We start from the raw sequence: 7,944 nt of genomic DNA, 5'->3' as shown, positions 1-7,944 counted from the left end.
TAGGACTTCAAGTCGAAGTTGAGTTGCAGAATGCCTTTCTGCTAGAACTTGGGACTGAAGAAGTCGAACTGATTCAGACAATGAATTTGTGAGCTTGTCTGACTGCTAGTCTCAAGTAACTTGAACACTGCATCAAGACAAGACTTTGGGGTTGTCTCGCTATCTTCAAGATGTTTTGCCTTAGTTGCTACAATATATGTTGGGTTTGTGTCACAGCCTTCAGCAGACTTGTGCATGCCATCAGGCATATCACCCTGAAACAAAGCAGAGAGATGACAGGTTGCGCACGTGTATAAACAAAGATGATAACTATGCTGTCAATTCCATCCAATTTCAAATTAGAAAATAAAGAGTAAGTTCAAAATATCAATAGCATAATTTGGCATTGTTCATAATGCGGGGAGCTTCACCACACCACTGGATTACCATGTCAACATAACAAGCATAGATGAAGGGCAAAGAAAATCATTGTATCTATTTTGGTTAATGTGCATGGCATGTTGTTCATATCATCAGCCACATCAGGAAGATAAAACAGAAGATGACAAGGTGCAAACGTGGGCTGCTTCACCACACACTGGATTATAGATCCACAAAAACAAGAATACATATAGGGAGTATTGAGTAATGTGCATGGTATGAATAAGGAATTTGGTTTTACAAGTAAAACTTAGAACTTACGGTTCTTGCGAACATGCATTTTGGTAGAAACAGCAAACTAAACAGCAGTAAACGATAGGGAGTATGAGCAAATTAAACAGCAGTTGAGGATAAAGGCTTTTGAAGGACTGACTTACATTAACAGTTAACACCGGCTTTATAATGCCCTTCTCCATGTCAAGGGAAGGATAACTCAAGAATTTCAGCACAAAATCTTCTTCATAAGCATTGCCTGTACTCTACATTTTGTAGAGAGTAATTATAGATATGATAATACTGGAAGGGATAGAGGATAATGAAGATAAGATGCAGATTGATGCTACATAATCAACTACCAATCCCTGGAAGTACAACCATTACAGGACGAAATGTACTGACAAGAGCAACGGGCTACACTTCTGCACTGGCATTGTCTGTGTATTCTACTTTTTGGTAAGATTAAATATAGATCTGATCTTTTTTAGTAAATGGTGGGCGAGGGAGATAAGATGCAGAATGCTACACAATGAACCAATCCCTCTTCCCATAATACAAGAGTGTTTTGAACACTGGTGTACTGTACAAAACGTTCTTATATTATGGGACGGAGGGAGTAGCTGTTAATGTAAGTACAGTGATAGACGAAGTTCAGTCCTTACAAGAGGACTGCAGAGCTAAACCTCTTCAAAAGCATTGGGTTGATTCTAAATTTATGTAAGAGTCCATACGGATCTGATAATGTCCACCAAATGGACGATAACGAGGCTAACATGTGCAGTGATGCTACATAATCAAACAGCTATGAAAGTAAGTATGGTCATACAGGGCAAGAGGTACTCACAAGAGCAATGCAGTGTGCAGTATAGTTGCGAGATTCTGTGGTCCCTTGAGAATGAATGTTTTTCTGCTATTAGTTTTCGTACAAGTGAGACGTTAAGGAAAATGCAGAAATATAGTTCAAATTGTGATTTGATATCATAGATAGTACCTTACGCTGCAGCCGAGACCAATGTGTAACAAGATTATTCCAGTCACCGTCGGATAAATGTAGCACTGGAGACTTTACATAAATTTTGTTTAGAGGCTTGCCATCGAAGTGCGCTTGCCTCAGGTAGGAACGATACTTCATCAACGAGTGCTTGAAAAGCGCAACCAACCCTTGATCGTCTTCACAATCCAGTTTGGTCCTCGCCTATTTAAAAGAATGAAATCTTGTGTCTTCTGTCAGCAGAAACATATGCAGTAATGACCATGAATAACATTAGTACATTACTTACGCGTAAGTTGCGGAGGAAGACTAGAAATTGTACTTTGTCTGCGGTATAATCTTTCCATGAAGGAAAGATGCGCACAAAGTTCCTGACAACAATATAAGCTTTGTCTTCTAAACTGGGAAGAAATGGAACAGGGGTCCTATTTGCTGCAATTGGGGCTCTCTCTGGTTTGAAAAGGGATTTGGCCACTGGATTTGGTGTACTCTTTGCTGGAATGGGGGTTTTGCATCGTAGAGCTGGTGTTATGTCAACTGGCATAATCATAATGTTTGCTGCAGTTGGGGTCTGCTGAGTTGGCGCATCAGAAATGACCAGTGTAGTAGGGCTAGAGTCTGCTAGAGTTGGGGTGTTTTGTGGGTCAGGTGATATTGCAACTACACCTAATGGGCTATTTGATTTATCAGGTGCCACTACCTTTTCCAAATACTTTGCTTGTGCTCCTCCACGATCAGCAATCGCCCTCTCCCTTTTGAACGTGTGATACACAAGAACAACATTTGAATGGATAAATATGGTATGATGACAGATGGAATATGTACTGAAAATGGATAGGCAGGGCGTATTCACATACACGATGTGTAAACTAAGCTAATGGCAGTTCAAAAAAGTAGAAGCAATGCAAAGCATCAGTTGCAAGATATGTGCGACAAATATAACCTTGGAAAGTTAGAGCAAGCACCTTGATGGGTGAATAAGATAGGGCATCTTCCTCTGACTCCTCCACTAGGGAGCTACACTGACTTAGGTCTCCCTCTAGCTCAGAATCACTGTTAGGATCATATTCTGAGCATGAATCTGTAGGTGGAGAGCGTTTGCATTGCATTGCATCCAGACTTGATTTCAGTCCCTTAATGCCAAGTTTAACAGCCATGGCATTGTTCTGCTTTATTCTTTTCATGCGCGTAAGCTCATAATCATTATGATGCTGTTCAGAGTCTGAGATTCATGAAAACATAAAAAGTAGTCAGATTATCTATGGAATGCATTGCGGATTTAACTCGAAGAGTGTCTCCCTATAAACCCCTGCATATGCAAAGTTCACCCCCAACCATGCTGACCAGACCACACACAGAAATACAAACCCCTTATGTCTCTATAACAGGCAGACACACATTTCAAAACTGAAGTAGGAACATTAGAATCATATGAAATTCGTATTTGAACAAATAAACTAAGGAATTATGAGTGGTATAATGTTTAGCTTCAAGGGTGGAGTGTTGGTAGTGCGACACAAAGCAAGTAGGCAGATTGTATTCCATGTAAAAGATCGAAGCCTATGTAAAAGCTGTAAATGACACTTTCTTTCTATACAATGCAGTGTTCGTTGCCCACACATGATGGAAGAGATCACATAGAGAAATACTATTCACTCATGTCTACGGTTCCAGTATTTAGAAACAGGGTGGTCCACCCTAAAAGAATATTGACAACAAATATGACAAGGCAAGCATAGATGCAGTGAATCAATCATTTACTTGTGAGCTTACTAGGACAAGTATGCAGAATTATAACTGCAGTAAGAGACCGTCCAAAATCTGAATGAAGAAGTTTGTCTAGCACTTATTGTTTGCAACTAATCGACGTGAATAATTGGTTATTATATCGAATGAGTAAGAAAGACAAGTAAAATTGTCAACAAACCTGGCTTGCAGTAGTAATCTGGGTCAATGTCACTACGACCAACAATCCAAAATGACTAGTTTCTGTTCCGAGGGCCAGAATTTTGAAAACCCTGTGAACTTTAGAGGTACTAAAGATTACCGAAATACATCTGAACCATTAAGTGTAGGTAGCACTGAGCACACAACAAACCCTAATGACAGTCCTGCCTAATGAGTAATGAATCAATGAGAAAATGGGTGATGAGGAGTGGCTGCTGAGTGTTGAGGACGTATCTCAGGATAAATCGGGTTGGCTTGGTGGGGGCTGCACGCCTAAGCCCTGAACGGACTGGGAAGGTAGGCACGGCGGCGCGCCCGGGCAGCGGTGACGCTGTTGGGCGAGCGGCTCCTGGCCTCCTGTTAGTCTGGTGTCTCCTCCTAGAGTCATGCCGTCTGGGGACGGCAAGTCGCCGGCGAGGCAGGCGGCTGGGGTTGAGTAGAGATTGGAAGCGCGCAACAGAACAGAGGGGAATCGGGGCCTGGGATGACCCAAAATCCCATGGTGGGCCGGCCCACCGTGGGCACCCTGTAGAGATACACACCTGAGCGGCGAACATGCATTTTCAAAACTAATTTAGGAACATTTAGCTGACCAATTAAAGAACTCTGTTTTAATAATATCAGATTCGTATTTGAACAACTAAGCTTGTTTAGCTTGATGGGTGGAGCAGTGTTATTATGACACGAAGCACGTATTCTGATCGTATAGTGATCATAAAAGGGGGAAACTCTAAGCATATTTTTTAGCAAAAGAGGATTTCCCCTCCAATTTCTATTAAAGAAACCACCACGGAACCAACATGATCAATTAAATCCTAAGCATGATCAATTAAACCGTATTATGGCTGTGCCATGGCAGATTTGAAGCTGCAAACCGGAGAAATGATATTTAGCATCCATTGTTTGCTTCGAACTAAGAACTAAATTCTAAGAGCTGAAAAGAAAGTAGAGTAACCAAGTTAAGATCTATTTTCTAGTTGAGATCAAAAAGTTGAGGAGATATGAAGAACCACCTCTCTTGCGGCGCCGTGTAGGCATCGGGGGTGCGATGGCTGTCGATGGCGTTGAAGCAGATCCGCGACGGTAGACGGGTGCATCGGGGGATAAGTCCTGTTGCGGTGGAAGAGAAGGTCGTGTGAGCGGCCCTGGCAAAGAGGACGACGGCGCCGATGAAGCGAGAGGACGCGATGCAAGGCTATTTGTCCGTCGCCGTGGATGAGAAACATCCATCTCTAGCAGTGGACGACGCGGTCTTGGTAGGTGCTCCGGCATGGTGGAGGACGGTGGCGATGGATGTGGTGGAGGACGGCGGCGATGGATGGGGTGGCGGACGGAGGCTGGTGTGGGGATGGGGTGTTCTAGCGCGGACGGTGTATGAATGGGAAAATGGAGGGAGAGGTACGGGGAACCCTGTTTTTGGGAGGCGCCTGTCTGAAACATGGGAAAGTTACGAACTTAGCCCCCGTTTAAAATTTGGACGTCTCGTCGGTTGGGGATAGGACGGTAATCTCGCATCTCGCCAATATTTCCCCAGAGCGATTTCGGGCGAGGAGAGGGTGGTTGGCGCCCATGGTATATGAATGGGGCTGACAGGTAGGGCGGTTGTGTCACGTCTGAGTGAAGTTACAAACCTGCCCCTATTGAAAATATTTGCCTACATCGATTTCGGCCGAGTCGAGTTTGTTTTGCCGCCCACCGTGTATGAATGGGGAATGGAGGGAGAAACAGAGGTCTTTCGGACGAGCTTGAATCAAATGAGTTTTGCCGCCCATGTTTGACGCCCACCATGTCAGAATGGGCTCAGAGGCTGTCGTGTCACGTCTAATTGAAGTTACTAACCTACCCCTATTTAGAGCAGTGGAAATCGGGCCGATGGATTGTCCGTGTAATGGGTAGACAGTAATTTCCATCTCCCAATCACTTGGCTTCGGGCAGCCGACGTGGGAGTGGACATTGTGCTGCTTCTTTTGAATTTTGGGACAATAAGCATCCACGTTTACCCTGGCAACTAAATTCGAATCCATTTTGTATTCCTATATGAATCTTTATAAATCATTCTATGTGTTTTTATATATCTTCAAAAGGATGAAAAAGATGTATTCCACTGTCATATATGAATATGGTTTACAAATGCCGATACTCAAATTCAGAAACTAGAATCCAGTTTAAGGTGAATTCGAATATTTGGAACACTTCATGTCCAACTCAAATGTCACACGCAGCATAATGTGTACTCCCATTTAGATATGTACACAAGCGATGTATCAAGATTCAAATACCGAGTCAATCAACCAAGAATGTACTGAACTAACAGACATATAAACACGTATAGAGTATATGGATCAATAATATCAACTAACATACATAAGCCAGGCCGCTGTACTTTTTTTTGGCTACAACAGCATCCTTTTTTTAGCCAGCATCTTGGCCCTTTCCGATGCGTGCCACTTATGGTCCATCTATACTACTACTATTGCTGAATGCACATTCAGCCTGATTGGCATATTTGTACGTCTGGCACAGCAATCCAAATTAAATGTCTCCGAGTCTTATCAACTAATACAGACTTGCGCTCAAATAAAATTACAAACCAAAAAACAAAAAAAACAATTATTACATGATCTCTAAAACAAATGGTTTGATTGATTACATGAACAGACAACACAAAGGTTATTCAACTATGGAAAGAACATTTCACCTATGATTTACCAAGTAGGAATTTAATTTCCTTTTTCCTTCAGGACCTTAACAATCTGGTCAGTCTCAGCTTGCTTCGTTTTGAAATCCACCAAATATTTAATGGTTGTCTTGAGTACTGCTTGTGATTGTGCTGTTTACTTCCTCAACATGTCAACTTCATCTCTAAGTGCAGAAGCAGAATCTCTTTCTACCACTAGTTTAGCCTCTAGAGCATCAGCAGTTGGCAATTCATAATGCATGATTGGGCCGGTGCCACTGCTGTGGGATGATGCAACGTCCATGGGGACCTCGCTCTTTGATCTTGGGCTAACCTGTTTTGCCATTAAAGTTCCGATTGGATTCAGAAAAGTTGAAGTTAGCAAAACATCTCAACTGGGAGTTATAACAGCAAACCAGTTAAACAAACAAGGAATTAAAGAATTTTAGTTGGATGCTGAAAAGTAGTTACTAACATCATTGTAACCCGTTGTTGCAGCAGCAAAGCAGTTAAACAAACAAGTAGATATTTAAGTTAAGGCAAACAGGTAATTCTTAACAGTAAGTATCAAACACATAGATAGGCGTAGTCTACAATATGATTAACAGGCTGTGCCATTATGTAATCAGTAGCAAACTAAATTAAGCCAAGCAACGTAATTGAACAATTTTGCAATAAGTGGCTAACTAAAATTCCGAGAAGCAGGTAACTGAACTTACGCTAGTTCTTTGTACAGGCACACTGCAACTTCTTTTTCGCTTACAAGGTTGTACGAAGGAGTCCATGGCATCAATTGCTTGGATACGCAGTCCCAATACTTCTTTCTTCCCACACTACATTGGTAAGTCGAATGGTTAATCTAGTAAGATGGTGCGTCCTTGATATGTTATATGAGGACGTGTAGTCAGACTAGTTGTAGCCAAACACATCACACTGGCTTTTACTGTATATTTCATGTGATTACTTTTGGCATATCGAGATCTAAGCAATCTACAATAGGATGAAAAGACTGGCATCCTTCACATTATTGGCGAACTCAGTTCATAGAAACAAGCAATTCAACCATTCTGTGGGTAAATCAAAAGCACCACTGGAATATTTTTCACTATCCAATCATACACGCAAAAAGGGGCAACGCCACCATAGGGGCTGGTATGGGCGGCCGCCTCAGGTGGCTGGAAAATGTGCACCTAGTTTGAGTCGTCCAGGTTGGCCCACGCTAGTTTTGTTCGTCCCAACGTACGAGCAGGCAATGTAAAAAATGAAGAAAAATGTTTCAATTTGGATGGGCCAATAACATAAGTGCAAGGCAGGCCCTATAGCAGGCTCGCGGCCCAAACAAGCGCCTCCCATATCGATCGACAGCAGGAAAAATCCCAATTCATTCGCTCCAGCCTCCGGTCTGGTTCGCTCCTAACCTAGCTGCCGCTGGACAGACCGACACAGCACTTCCTCGCGCCCTCGTTGGAGGGCGGTCGCCGGGCTTCAAGCGAACGGAAGGACAAGAAGATGAAGATCCAACCCTGGGTGTAGCCTGCGTGGGAGGTAGCGGCGGCAGCACGGGCATGGCATCGAGCTTGCGCAAACGGACAGTCGCAGCTTGCAAGAGTAGCATGCGCAACGAGCAGGTACATCACATCCCTGATTATATCTAATTCAACTCTTCAATTTCTGGCCAATAGTTAAACCTGAC

This window comes from Triticum aestivum, chromosome 7D (genome assembly GCF_018294505.1).
Source record: "Triticum aestivum cultivar Chinese Spring chromosome 7D, IWGSC CS RefSeq v2.1, whole genome shotgun sequence".
In the NCBI taxonomy this organism is placed as follows: domain Eukaryota; kingdom Viridiplantae; phylum Streptophyta; class Magnoliopsida; order Poales; family Poaceae; genus Triticum; species Triticum aestivum.
Note: the sequence above shows the minus strand (reverse complement) of the source record.